The sequence below is a fragment of the Pinus tabuliformis genome, chromosome 5_2 (genome assembly GCF_031772625.1).
Source record: "Pinus tabuliformis cultivar Carrire ecotype Pingquan chromosome 5_2, CPIR1, whole genome shotgun sequence".
NCBI lineage: Eukaryota > Viridiplantae > Streptophyta > Pinopsida > Pinales > Pinaceae > Pinus > Pinus tabuliformis.
Window position 1 is genome coordinate 918288846 of NC_142306.1, and position 16005 is coordinate 918304850.

Sequence of the window (16005 nt, forward strand, 5' to 3'; positions counted from 1 at the left end):
TACGATCTAGGAAAGTTCTCCCATATAGCCATCCTCCACCTAGGGAGGTTGAGGAATATAAAGAGGAAAGAGAACCTAAAGAAAATCCACCCTTTCCTGAGAGACTATCTACAACAATCCAGCCTACCCCAGAAGAAACTGAACTCCTGGGAGAATTGAAACATTTATGTGTGAAGATACAGCTTCTCCAAGCCATAAAATATGTGCCTATCTACAATAGGTTGATCAAAGAGAAGTGCTTTAGGCATGCAGGAAGGAGCAAGAGAGATGCCCCAACCATCAATGTCATAGGACAACCATTTGACTTGGTGTTAGGGCAGGTAATCTTTCCAAAATATCTAGACCCTGGAAGCCCAGTAGTTGATGTCCGCCTCAGTGGCACTATGATCCCACACACCTTGATCGATCTGGGAGCTACCATTAATGTGATGACAAAGGACACAATGCTCAAAGTCAACCTCCAGGGCTCCTTCAAGAAGACCACGACTATGCTACAACTTGCAAACCGCTCCACCATGAACCCTGAGGGGATTGTGGAAGATGTGACGGTCTCCATTGATTCTTGGGAATACCCTACTGATTTCTTAGTTCTCTAGCCAAAGGAAAATCTCACTGGATATCCTCTCATTCTGGGAAGACCCTGGTTGGCTACTGCCGATGCCTACATCAGCTTTCGAGCTGGGAACATGACCATAAGAATGGGCATATGTCCAAGTAGTTAATCCTATATCCTCCTGCCCAACCCTTGCTAGAACATGATCTACCTCTTTAGTAGGAGGAGGAAGATGAGGATGAAGTCTATTCTGCACTGCTTTATGCATTAGAAATTGCCATGGGGGGGAACTGCAAGATGAGGATGATATAATTGAAAATCTGATTAAGAATCCACCTCCCAGTGTATCACCATTAGAGGACATAGTAAGAGAAACCCAAAACAACCCCTCAATGGATCTCTGCATGACTAACTCCACTCCTCTCCACGTTAAGAATATAGAGTTTGGCCTAGAAAGAACCTTGAAAATCAATCCATCGCTATCCAATTCCCAGGAGAAGGAACTGTGTAGCCTGCTGAGAAAACATCTAGATGCCTTTGCCTGGAACTATAAGGAGATGAAAGGACTGCACCCTTCAATATGTACTCATCATATATACATCAAGGAGGATTGCAAGCCAGTTAGGCAGCCTCAAAGGAGGATGAACCCAGCACTTAAAGATATTGTTAAAGAAGAACTGCAGAAATTGCTTGATACAGGATTCATCTATTCCATCTCTGATAGTGAATGGGTCTCTCCTTTGGTGCTAGTGCCCAAGAAAAATAGAAAATGGAGAATCCGTGTCGATAATCAGGAACTGAACAAAGCCACTAAAAATGACCATTTTCCTTTACCTTTCATAGATCAAGTGTTAGACGGTCTGGCAAGGAAAAAGTTTTTCTCTTTCTTAGATGGGTTTAGCGGGTACAATCAAATTCAAATCAGTCCGGAAGACCAAGATAATACCACTTTCACTTGTCCTTGGGGTACCTTTGCATATCAAGTCCTTCCTTTTGGGTTGTGTAATGCTCCAACCACTTTCCAAAGAGCGGTATTGAGTATATTCTCTGAATTAGTTCATGATGCAGTAGAGATATACATGGATGACTTTACTCCTTATGGTTCTGACTTTCAGGAAGCTTTATATAACCTAGGAAAAGTTCTAGACAAATGTATTGAGATGAACCTATCCCTTAGTTCGGAGAAATGTGAATTTTTGATGGTTGAAGGGACCGTGTTAGGTCATGCAATATCTCATCAAGGACTACAGGTGGACCCCAACAAAATTGCCATCATCCAAAGGGTCCCACCTCCTCAAAATGTGAGAGATGTCAGAAGTTTCCTAGGCTTAGCTAGGTATTACAGGAGATTCATTAAAGATTTCAGCAAGCTAGCCTCTCCTTTGTTTGGCCTCTTAGGCAAAGATGTCCAGTTCTTATAGTCAGAAAATTATCAAGAAGCCCTAGATACCTTGAAGAGCAAGCTCATGACTAGCCCAGTTCTAATAGACCCAAACTGGGCCCTACCTTTTCACATTCACACTGATACCTCGAACAAAGCAATAAGAGCAGCCTTAGGACAAATTGATGAAAAGTTACCTTATGCTATATACTTTATAAGCAAAACCTTGTCAAAGGCAAAGTTAAACTATAAAGTGACCGAGAAGGAGCTCCTAGCTGTTGTGCATTCCTTAAACAAATTCAGACATTATATCACAGGCTATCAAGCCTTTATGCACACTAATCATGTTGCAATTAGATATTTAATAAACAAGCCAGATGTAAATGCTCACATTATTAGATGGTTTCTTTTACCACAGCAGTTTGATTTGACCATTATTGATAAGCCTGGTAAAGAAAATGTTGTTGCTGACTTTTTGTCTAGAGTAAATTTGCCTGCAGGAGAAGAAGGAATGGTGGATGACCAAATGCCAGATGAACATCTATTTGCTATCTCAGTACTCTCTCCATGGTTTTCTAATAAACCAAACTACTTGGTTTCAGCATAGTTCCCACCACACCTGTCCTCAAAAGAGAAGAGCAAGATAGTAAGGAAAAGTGCCCCTTTCACCTGGATTGGGGGAAATCTCTTCAAACTTGGTGCAAATAAGATCTTGAGAAGATGTGTCAGGGAGGAGGAAGTCTTTGACATCATTCTGACCTGTCATGATGGGTCTTGCGGAGGTCATTTTGCAGCAAAGAGAACTTCTTTCAAGATACTACAAGTAGGCTACTACTTGCCCACTCTTCATCAGATGTGAGGAGATATACCAGCCAGTGTGATCAGTGTCAGAGGATGGGGAAACCTACTCCAAAGGATGAGATGCCCATGCAACCTCAAGTGACCTTTGAGCCATTTGAGAAGTGGGGTATGGACTTTGTTGGGCCTATCAGCCCTCCTTCAAAGTAGAAACAATACATCATTGTGTGCACCGATTACCTGACGAAGTGGGAAGAGACAAAAGAAATCAAAGCAATGATAGAGGAAAAGGTAGTTGAATTTTTGAGAGAGAACATATTCTACAAGTTCGGGTATCCAAGAGAGTTGGTCACAGATCAAGGTAGTTAGTTCACTTCCAATTTGATTGAAGACATGCTCACACATCATAGGATCAAGCACAGGACTTCCACCCCTTACCGTCCACAAGCCAATGGGTAGGTGGAGGTCACCAACAGAGCATTGGAAGGGATCCTGACCAAGGTAGTGAGCAGCAATAGAAAAGATTGGGCAGACAAATTAATTGTGGCCACTTGGGCCTACAACACAACATGGAAGACCACCATAGGGTTCACACCCTATGAGCTGGTCTATGGGAAGAAGTCTTTGTTTTCAATAGAATTTGAATTCAACACCCTGATAATGGCAGCTCAGCTGGACCTAGACCTCAGCCATGCACAGAAAGAAAGATTACTTCAGGTCAATGAATTGGATGAACACAGAATGTAGGTCCTTCTCCATACAAAGGTAGTTCAACTTCAGAGAAAGATATGGGATGACAAAAATATCAAGTAGTAGTAATTCCAAGAGGGATATTGGGCACTACTCTATGACTCAAGATACAAATATTTCAAAGGCAAGCTAAGGACAAGATGGTTGGGACACTACACTATCAAGAAATGCAATGATAATGGTTCAGTTCTGATCAAGACCATTGATGATGAAGCCATCCCCATGCTTGTCAATGGACACTGGTTGAAAGTCTACAAGAAATCCCTCTCCAAGCAAGAATTCATTGAAGATTTGAATAAGACAGTGATGGTAGTGGAGCATGTCTTAGCCTCCACTTCGTGGACTCACTGAAGAACAAGAAAAAATAAAGAAATAAGGACTCAAGTGAAAACCTCCATGAGGCGCTTGAGTCCCATCATTGGGTTGACAACCTCTTCCGAGGTAGCCCAGTGATGTCAAAAAAAAAAGAAAAAAAAAGGAAAAAATAAGATCCCTAGGTGAAAACCTCCCTTGGAGGTACCCAGGGCAGGCAATTAGCGTGAAAACCTCCTTGAGGCACCCTAGTTGTTTTCAAAAAAAAAAAAAAGGAGAAAGGAAAATGAATTTTCATTTGCATTGTAGTTTTACAGGAGGACTACATGAAGCAGCAGAAGGTGCCAAGGGAACCTTGGAACCAACATCAGCACCTATCCTACCTTCCCACACCTTCCTCCATCATTCTTGGCATTTTTTTCACCTCACTGTGCTTCTTTTTCAAAAACTGTCTTCTACAGGAGGCTCTGTGTTTTCTACATGAGGCTCCTGTACGAATTACAGAGAGCCAGAAATAGATATAAAAGGCAGTTTGAGGGACAGGGAAGCTTCATGAGGAGTCTATAAATCCTCCTATAGTCTTCAAACCTCTTTGCCATCATCTTCAAGCCTGCATCACAACCCAAAAAATCATTCTTCTTCTTGTCCAAGAAAAACATAGAAAAAAACAGTTTGCATGAAAAGAAAAAAGAAAACAAAAAGTAAAAGAGGAAGAAACACCATCCACCTCGCCTGAAGCCTACCTATTACCTCTCCATCTCTTTTTACATTTCTCGCATAATCCTCACTACTCCAAGCACAGAAAGAAGCTGAAGTTTCAAGGGTAGAAGCAGCTACAGGAGCTCCTATAGGAATTCCTGTAGCCGTTGATCCCATTAAAATTAAACATCAGCAACAAGAAAGTGCAAACATGAGGGTTCAAGAAGACACCTGAAGCTCAGATCTAGCCAGAAAAGAATTTGCACAAGACACAACCACACATCAGCAAGCAGACAACATGCACCAAAAGAAAAAAAGGCATGCAACAAAGAAAGAGAGCCACAACACCTCATAGCAAATGCATTCGAATCTTAGGTAAGTAACTAACCCACTCCTCTATTTGCATTTGTGTAATTAGAAGGCATGCAACATCAATGAGATGATTGAGGTTGAACGAGGGAGAGGTGGCCAGTTAACTTGGCCACCTTCATCTAGTTGACTCCACTCATCCGAAGATGTCACCCACACGTGCGCACAGTCAACTCAAGAAAAATGTCAAGGACAGGTAGTGGAGGAAGTGTGAACTTTGATGCCATCATAGGGGATGATTACGAGGAAAGGGCCATGATGAAAAGGTAGGTGGGGACCAATGGTCTGAATATGGCCAATGTACATTTTTGATAGCTCACCCTCCATCATCGGAAATTTCCATAAAGGGAAATAAATACTCCTCAGCGAGCACTCTCACCACCTTTTCTTTCATTCTCTCCTCAAAACTCTGCTCCTCCAATCCCATCATGCCCCCACAGCCTCGTAACCATCATTCTCCATTGATATCTCCATTATTCCTAATTTTGGTGTTTTCTATAGGAGCACTTACAGGTTCTACAGGAGAAACTACAGGAATTCTACAGGAGGGGCAACAGTCTTCTACAAGAGAGCCAAAGAGTTGTTTTGAAGGGAGAAAACATGGGTTTTAGCACGATTCTCAGGCTGAGGAGGTAGGTTCCATGCATACCCCCATTGGATATCAAAATATGAAAATAGTGGTTTAAATTCAAGGATGAAATCAAGCCTTTAAGTGGAGGAAATACATCAAAAAAAATTCTGCTTATTTCTTTAAAAAAAAACGCAGTCTCTTTGTTTCTATGTTTTTCTTCAAAAATTGTTGTCCCCATCTCCAGATTTGGTTTTCCAAAGAAGCATAAACAAAATGATAGGAGGTTTTATGAGGAAGGAGACCACCATCTCTTCCAAGCTCCGTGCACATCCCCAAGTAGTGGACATATTCACAAGAGCAAATTGGATGAACTTTTTTGAGAAATTTTGAGGGTTTGATGAGGAAATAGCTCAAGAATTTTCCCACTCTTTGGTCCCTCACACTAGAACACATGCCACTGTCACCTTTGGAGGTCTTTCCATGGAGATAACCCCTAAATTTATCAGTAGGGTCACTACCCTTCCTCTTGGGCTACCTTGGAATAAGGATGAGAAACCAATAGGCCAAACTGCAAAGAAAAACTTTTTCCAAAACAATGAAACCCTTGTAGAGGATAAAAATGGCATTAGAAGGGCTAGCTTAGCATATCCTTGGGATGAGGTCAGCTACCAAATAATAAAATATGTTTCCTGTGAGGGGATGTATAACATTTTCTATGGTTACCACTTTAGAAACCTTCATGAATTAAGGTATGGGATGGACACTCCAGCACCTCAGAGGCTCAACATCCCCTACTTCCTCCTGCAGTCTCTCATTGACTCCAGTACTAAAGTTCAAGCAGGAACTCAGAGTAGCTAGCTCACCATGGGTTAGTCAAAATTTTGGTGGAAGAAGCTCTCCATACATTTACACTCCCCATAACATGGGAAATCTTATGAAACATGACAGTAGAGGATGACATAAAGACCCTAACTTATGATATCAATCCTACTAGCAGTGAGGAGGAAGAGTAGAAAGGGGGAGAAGGTGAAGCAATTGGTGACCTAGCAGGACAAGAAGGGAAGAAGGAAGAAACTAAGATAGAGGAGGAGAATGCTGAAGAAACAGAGACAAAAATAGACAGAAGGAGGAGAGAAAGAGGCAAAAAAGACATAACAATAAGAAGTGTCCCCTAAGACTCTAGAAAGAGAGGCAGCAACTGCACTCACTGCCCTCAGTACACCAATCAAGCCAAAGCAAAAGAGGAAAAGGAAGACCCCTATGTATTTCAGGGCTAGGAAGAGCATAAGAATCAAAACAGGGAAACCTCAACCTTCTTCAAAAGTACCAATTATAATTGAAGACTCACCCTCTGCTCAAGGAAAAGTATCCGCTTCTAAGGCACCTATCACATATGAAAGGGGGACTCCTAGATCTCCTACATGGAAAGAAAAGGTAGAACTACAGGACCCAAAAATAGTCCTACAGGAGGCCCAGACAGTTCTATAGGAGACACTGTCAAGACTACAAGAGACCCAGAAACTTGAGGAAGGATGGAAGGATAGCCACAAGTAAAGGGGAAAGAAATAGCACTACAAGAACCTGATCCCCAACCTAGTCTTGCTCCTACTACAATCTCCTTGAGGGAGGAAGGATAATTATACAAAAATTTGCAATTCCACTATTCTTTGAATTAGAGAAAGAGAGAATAAGAACACATAGGTGGATGAAAATAGCCAAATCCAAGGGAGTTGAGGATATTGGCCATATGGAGAACAATCTCAGAGAAATGGGTAGAGAGTTGACTGCTCTCAGAGACAGGGAAGCAATTAGAAGAAGCCAACTTGAAACAGAAAATGAATTGCTAAGGAGGAAACTGCAAGAGAAAGAGACCCAACTGGCATGCATGTCTAACTTATCCATGGAGGCATTGCAATGTAGAACCAACAAAATCCTATGGCCTATATCTCAAGGACCAATGGTTTCAATTTCAGATAAAGACTTTGGCACAAAGAGGCACAATGACTTTCCAAGATTACAGGAAATTTATGGACCTGTGTGACCAAAGAACATCAGAGAATAAGGAAAAGATGGAAGAATTATACTTACATAACATGGCCCTCATAGACATGAATGTGTGGAACCCCAATGCCAGGCTAGGGGACCTGCAACTAATGGCCATGGACTCATGGATGAACCATGAAGAGTTGAGGGCAACAAAAATAAGAAGGTTGATGATAAAGGAGCAGAATGAGCCATTAATGATCAGAACTGAGCCATCAAACCCCATGGCACTCATCAACACACATAACCTGCTTGCCAATAATCCTCAGATTTCCCCTAGATATATAAGTGATTAGGCACAAGCCATTGCACACTTTGAGGATATGGAAAGGCTACTTGGGGATGACTATGTGCATGCATGTATGAGGAAATGGAACACCTTACCACACAGTCTGTATATCAGGGAATATCATTCCCCAATAAGGATGAAGGAGGCATTAAGGAGAGTGCCAATGTATAACCGCTCCATGCAGATGCTGAAGGTCAATTGGATTGGCCTCAAATTGAGTCCCCTAATGCTGCTAGGCATGCTGGAAGGTAGAAGAGAAGAAGAAGAGTAGGAGTAGTGGCAAGAGATAGACAGGAAGGCATGATTCTATGACAAGGAAGAGGAGACCACATTAGAATCATGGGATGTTAGGGAGGCCACCAGGGCCATAAAAGATGAGGAGATGGATTAATTTGCTCAGAGGATGAGCAACACTTTCAATAGGGGGTGATGATGAGCCCCACAAATGGGTGATTATATGGGCTTATTTTACCTCCTAACCTAGTCAAATCAACCATTATCTTAGCTTATTTCATGATTTTCTTATTTTATTTATGTGTATAGAGTGAGTTGAGTTAGTTATGATGCCATGTGGTCTAATATGTGTTTAATGTAGATTATTGATGAATTTAGAGGTCAAAGTCAAGGATCTAGTGGACAAATCGCAGCAATAACTCAAAGTGGACAAAGGAGAGGACTTATAGGAGGGAATACCCCTCATTTATTACTCCTCACTTCAAATTCCCCTTCATTCATATCAGAGTACAAACAGCCAAAGTCATGCACTAGAAGGCAGTCGAGCAAGTGGAGGAGGATTGATGATTATCTCGCGTTTTTGGAGCCAAGCCTCCCTGATTTTAAGGAAGCTATTGGTAGCTTCAGTTGTATAAGTAGAGAGGCCTAGGGCCTCATTAGGGGCGGATTTGTGTCGAATTTTTGGTGGACTTTTGCTTATGTAAACTCTGGTAAACTTCGAGCTTATTTCTTGTGACAGTTTCATGTAATTTTGCTAAGGTTTTGAAATAAAGATGGAATCCTTTTTGAGCTAGCACTAAGTTACCTTAGGGGGTTGAAGCTCTTGGGTTAAGGCCCAATCCAAGTAGCCAAACTCCTCTTTACTCGTATTTGTATGTTTATTTCAGTTGTAGACTAGTTTTTTGTTAGAAGTATTTCCTTTATGGTTAAGAATAGGTTGCTTTTGATGATTCTATAGTTTGCTTCCATTTGTGCTTTCTATAGTAGGTTGAAAAGTGATAAAAAAAGATTCAAAAGGCTAGCAACAGTGCCTTGGCCTCTCTTCCTTGCTTTGGGACCATGAGTTGAGGCAAAGACCCTCTCGGTGCCCCAAAAACACAGATTTTCCCCATGCATAGGACTTCTAGTGTTTACAACTTTCCAGTGGTTAATAGTATAGTTTTGCTTTGCTTCATAATTTTTCCATCATGCTCACTTCTTGATTTACAACAGTATTCTTTCATGGTTTCAGCAGTTATCGGCATTTCTTTCCATAGATCATAGTTTAGACTATTTTGATGCAAAACTCTGTTTTCCTAGATGCACTCATTTCCTTGCTTGCTTGATCTCCTTGGTTGATTTTCAGTTGTGATTTGTAGCAGATCTCTTCTAGTAGTAGGCCAGCCTATCAGCCATCCCATCCACCATCTGATCCATGCCCTACAGGTCGCCCAAGTCTCCCCTCAATTCAGCCTTAGTTTTCTTCATTTTCCATAGAATTTCTTCCTCTTTCCTTGAGAAAATCCAATCATCTTTCTCTCTCCTGATGATTCTTGGTGGACCATAGGCACCCTAACACCTCATTCCAACCTTCATTCACCTTTTCCACCCACTTTCACACCCTCAAAACAGTGAAAACTGCTCTCGGCCTCCTCCTGTAGGCCTTCTGTAGAACGTTGTTTCTCCTCCTGTAGATTTCCTGTGTCCTCATGTAAATTTTCCTATAGGCTTTCTTTTGAAGGCCGAGTGTGGGAAAAGCCTCCAGAAGGCCATCTAAGACCTCTTAAGACCCATCCATACCATCCTACATCCTCTAAAGTACCAAAAACGCCCTCCAATGCCACCTATTCGCTGCCACACTCACACATAATAAATTGCATGCATGTCAAATTCACATAAAAATATATAAAAATCCAAAGATATGTTTTTGCTTATTTACTTCTAGAAATAGCATAGTTAGATGTTGTTTAATCTCTTGAACAGATAATGGCATTCATTTCATGATTTTCATAACACTTTCTGCAAAAGTAGGATTAATTGGTTAGTTAAGGTTTATAGGTTTGCTTTACAATTCAGAGTTTCTCCTTTCTACAGTTAGAATAACATCTATCTTTCTTTTCCTTTCATCAAATATAGAATTTCTTCTGGAATCCATAGAAGTTGGCTTGACCTCTTAGTGATCTTGCGCAGGCTAACTAAGTGACAACCTACAGTGAGAACTAGTACTTGTGCATACAACACCGATGCTTCCAAGTTTGTTATGAACTACCGGGTTGATAAGAGTAAAGTATGCAGCACAGGAGTTGTAGCATTATTGTTGCAATACTAGTGCTCACCACTTTTTGGCGCCATTGTATGGGCTCATTTTACCTCCTAAACTAGTCAAATCAACCATTCTCTTAGCTTATTGCATGATTTTCTGATTATATTTATGCTTATAGAGTGAGTTGAGTTAGTTATGATGCCATGTGGTCTAATATGTGTTTAACGTAGATTATTAATGAATTTTGAGGTCAAAGTCAAGGATCCAGTGGACAAATGGCAGCAATAACTCAAAGTGGCCAAAGGAGAGGACTCATAGGAGGGAATAACCCTCATTTATTACTCCTCACTTTGAATTCCCCTTCATTCGGCTCAGAATACAAGCAACTAAAGTCATGCACTAGAAGGCAGCTGAGCAAGTGGAGGAGGACTGATGATTATCTCGAGTTTTGGAAGCTAAGCCTCCCTGATTTTAAGGAAGCTATTGGTAGCTTCAATTGTATAATTAGAGAGGCCTAGGGCCTCATTAGGGGCAGATTTTTGTTGAATTTTTGGTGGACTGTTGCTTATGTAAACTCTGCTCAACTTCAAGCTTATTTCTTGTGACAGTTTCATGTAATTTTGCTAAGGTTTTGAAATAAATATGGAATCCTTTTTGAGCTAGCACTAAGTTACCTTAGAGGGATGAAGCTCTTGGGTTATGGATCAATCCAAGTAGCCAAGCTCCTCTTTACTTGTATTTGTATGTTTATTTCAGTTGTAGACTAGTTTGTTGTTAGAAGTATTTCTTTTATGGTTAAGAATAGGTTGCTTTTGATGATTTTTTAGTTTGCTTCCATTTGGGCTTTCTGTAGTAGGTTGAAAAGTGATCAATAAAGATTCAAAAGGATAGAAATAGTGCCTTGGCCTCTCTTCCTCCCTTTGGGGCCATGGGTTGAGGCAAAGACCCTCTTGCTGCACCAAAAACACAGATTTTGCTCATGCATAGGACTTCTAGTGTTTACAGCTTTCTAGTGGTTAATAGTCTAGTTTTTCTTTGCTTCAGAATTTCTCCATCATGCTCACTTCTTGATTTACAACAGTCTTCTTTCATGCTTTCAACAGTTATCAACATTTCTTTCCATAGATCATAGTTTAGACTATTTTGATGCAAAACTCTGTTTTCCTAGATGCACTCATTTCCTTGCTTGCTTGATCTCCTTGGTTGACTGTCAGTTGTGATTTGTAGTAGATCTCTTCTAGTAGTAGGATAGCCTATCATACATCCCATCCTCCATCTGATCCATGCCCTACAGGTCGCCCAAGTCTCCCCTCAATTCTGCCTTATTTTTCAGCATTTTCCATAGAACTTCTTCCTCTTTCCTTGAGAAAATCCAATCATATTTCTCTCTCCTAATGATTCTTGGTGGACCATAGGTGCCCTAACACCTCATTCCAACCTTCATCCACCTTTTCTACCCACTCTCACACCCTCAAAACAGTGAAAACTGCTCTCAACCTCCTCTTGTAGGCCTCCTGTAGAACGTTGTTTCTCCTCTTGTAGATTTCCTGTGTCCTCCTGTAGATTTTCCTGTAGGCTTTCTTTTGAAGTCAGAGTTTGAGAGAAGCCTCTAGAAGGCCACCTGAGACCTCCTAAGACCCATACATACCATCCTACATCCTCTCAAGTACCAAAACCACCCTTCAACGCCACCTATTCGCTACCACACTCACACACAATAAATTACATGCATGTCAAATTCACATAAAAATACATAAAAATCCAAAAATATGTTTTTTTCTTATTTACTTCAAGATATAGCATAGTTAGATGTTGTTTACTCTCTTTAATAGATAATGGCATTCCTTTCATGATTTTCATAGCACTTTCTACAAAAGTAGGATTAGTGGGTTAGTTAGGGTTTACTAGGTTTGCTTTACAATTCAGACTTTCTCCTTTCTACAGTTAGAATAGCATCTATCTTTCTTTTCCTTTCATCACATATATAGCTTCTTTTGGAATCCATAGAAGTTGGCTTTAGCTCCTAGTGATCTTGCGTCGGCTGACCAAGTGACAACATGTAGTGAGAACTAGTACTTGTGCATACAACACCGACGCTTCCAAGTTTGTTACGAACTACCGGGTTGATAAGAGTAAAGTAGGTAGCCCAGGAGTTGCAGAATTATTGTTGTAGTACTGGTGCTCACCAATACCACTGATCCAAAGTTAAATAGGAATGCAACAAATTATAGATATAACCATAAATACAGAGATGCAATAGAAATAACACTTCATTTCATTAATATCAAATACTGAAATAAGCTTACAAACAGAATGGAAATAAACTAGCTCAGGTGATGGTAGCTCATCTTTGAGAAGACATGTGGCAGATACATTCCTCTGAATTGTGTTTACAATGAGGCTTGAAGGCCTATTTATTATTAAGAAACAATGGAAAACCCTAAACATCCAAAAACCTAACCCTAGGAGATGAAGCGCCAAAACTATGGGCCCCGTTTGGGTAAATTGGTACATCAACTTCCCGGGGTCATAACTTTGGCATATGATCTTTGTTTGACACACACAATACCTCGTTAGAAATATCTATTTGAGGACTACAAATTTTGCATGTAAAACATCAACTAAATACCCATTTTCTGAAAAATACATCGTTTCTGGCCTCAAAACGGCTCTGGAAGTTCAAGACCTGAAAACTACCAAAAATAGTAAAATGTGCTTCAAGTAGGGAAAATGAAACAACGAAAGAGACAGTGATGGGGGTCCAAGTGGAATAGGTCGGTCGCCACCAAAATCCACTTGGATCAAGAATCTCATTGCCATGTTGAGGAGGTACATCTTCCAATGAAGATCACTGATGACAAGTAAAATTCAGTCTTGAAATCATCTATTCTCTCCTACCTTGCTCATGGAAGAGGGGCTCTTTAAGTTCAAGCGTAGTGGGAAAGTCAAAGGAACAATGTGATGATCCCTGTTGACTGGAACTGTTCCATGCGTTAGGCTCAAGGGAGGAGGAGCTAAGGATAATGCAGTTTGACTTGAAAGTGAATGAGAGGAGGCCTCATTGTGCTCTAGGAATATGTTATGAATAAAAGAGGAAATATAAGAGAAGGTTCAACGTAGAGGGGATGTCTAGTGGACAATAGTTGAAGTCCTTTTTATTAGAACTACACTATGCACTAGGAAGGAAGGGAAGGATTAAAGGATGGTGTGTTTTGACTTGATAGAGTCTCCTTGTCTACTAAAAATTCACCTTGCATTGGGAGGGAGAGGCTTGAGCTAGTCTTCTATGCATTAGGCAAGTCTAGTGGCTAAGGGATGAGTCATTATTGATTAGAACTATGCTATGCACAAAGAAGGAAGGGGAGCCCTGAGGCTAGCATACTTTTCCTCAATATTGGCCCATTGTCTACTAGAAATAAAATTTGCACCTTATTCTAGCATAATTTTCTTTAGCAAGGGATATCTAGAAGAGGAGATATGTTGTTCATTGAGGTAGGGAGTAGAAGGTTAGGTCACTTAGCGTAGGAAGTACTCACTACATTGTGAAGGGAGGAGGGTATTTGAAATGGATAGTTTTCTTTTGCAAGGGGATGACAAAATTCCTTGCTATCATCTAGGAGTTCTCTATGCACTTTGCATGGTAGAGGTGATAAAAAATCAGTGCAGTGAGTCAGTGCGTGCAACAAGGGTTAGGTGACAATGCTTGGAAGATTCTCAAATTGAAATCAAAGGAGTTGACCTTAAGAGAGGCTCAGTGCAAAAATATAGGAAGAAAGTATTTCATCCATGGGGCTTATGAATAGGAAATGGTCATCACCTGGTGAAGGATTTATGCTTTCATAACTTTCACTGAGTAGGAGGACCAAGAAGGGACCCAAAATGGCTAACTGTGAGATCAGTAGAGTAAGAGAGGAAAACACATCCGAACAAGACTCAAACATGTATCACACACATGAATTCCATCAATACAAGTTAGGAGAATTCATAGGACTCATGAAAAACAATCACACCTTGAAAGTACAAGGAAGTGACACTTATTTCCAAGTGTGACAGTTGAAATGCCAAAATGTGACACTTAAAATACAAGTTGCGATAGAAGGGTCATGTGTGACCATAAAGTGATCTAATTTGTAGTAATGTTTCTAGTGCATATTCTAATGATATATAGTATCATCTACTACAAAATTTTGCACTATATACGAATATAGTGTTTTAAAGAGGTGCAACACATACATGAGGGAAAATGGCTAGAAGCACCGCTTGCGGTAGTAAGAAAAAATAAAAATGACAATTGAGAAACCTAAAGAAAATGAATTGATAGATGCGAGAGTGAATATAACATGAAAAACCCACTTTTTAAAGTGAAATAAATAAAAAATGACATTCGGGAATGTGAAATCTAGACTTGTGAAGGCAAAGGTGCGCAAAAGCAACAGTTGGGAAAACTCACCAACATGGAAGTACAATTGCAACAAAAGTGACAGAGACTGTCAATAGAAAGTGTGCACTTTGTATCAAAATAGCTTAAGGATTGTAAAGCCATTGACTTGATGTACTGTGCTATTCCTATTCAATTTTTCATTAAGGGAGTGCGCTTATGAATTCATCAAGGATTGAGCATGTGTGAGCAAGTGACTTTGATAGTTAAAAACTAGGAAGAAGAATTAAATACTTAGCACAACATCAATTGATGATGAAGTTACCATGAGATGACAGATCATAAGATCCTCAGTAGGCTCCAAAATTCAAGTGTAAGAAAAATTTTGGATGGTGTTGATCATAGTGTCAGCACTTGGTGACACAATGGTAGAACTCCAACTTCTCCACTTAGGTTTCACCTTTAAGTGCAAGGTCTCAATATTTTGGAAAGTATTAATTCATCGTGTCAATTACCTAGGCTTCCCCATCTGAACTGGTTATGGATGTAGTCTCCTTTATTCCTTTCCTCGATTGAACACATTCACAAAGCTTTCCATATCACAATTGTTTCGATTTGGGAGAAGGGTAATATAATTATGATTTTAAGATGATGAGAGTATGATTTTTCATATTTGGTGTTTCTCAGCTACCAATGGGCCTGGATAGAACCAAAACGGAGTCACTTCAGGTACACAAGCATTGCTTCGCTGCTAGTGAGCCTAGATAGTATCTCGACAAAGTTACTTGCTTCACCTCTCTACGTAGGAAGCCTTTCTCTTCATTCACCTTTGATTTTTATTTATTTTAGTGTGCTTAGGCACTTATTTATTGATCAGGGAAGAAGAGGGATACCAATTTATTGAGAGAAGAATATGTTTCCCCTTCATAAATAGGTATATATACCTCTGATATTGGTCTTATCACTATTGATTTTCCCCTTTCCATTCTCTACTTGATTGGATCATCGAGAAAACACTATTCAATTACCATACTGAGTCAAGTAATGAGGATGCTAAAATAGATGTAGGTGTCATGGTTCTTCTAAAGGATTTCCATTCGAATGGATCGTCTTTTCCATTCATACATCATTGATTTTAAATATATGTAAACCCAAAATAGAGAAGAGGATAATAGATAATCCAAGCATTATTTTTCATCACAATCGCCCTTTTCAAGTTTTGTCACATTTCCCTTTGAGCCAAAAGAGAGCATTTTTCATGCAAAGTCTTATTAAATAAAACATGAAAGAAAATACATAACAAAACAAGTAAACAAAGACAAAAGGCAAAGAAAATGGAGAACTAAACTAAAAGAAACATGCATAACATAAAATAAGAAAACAAAA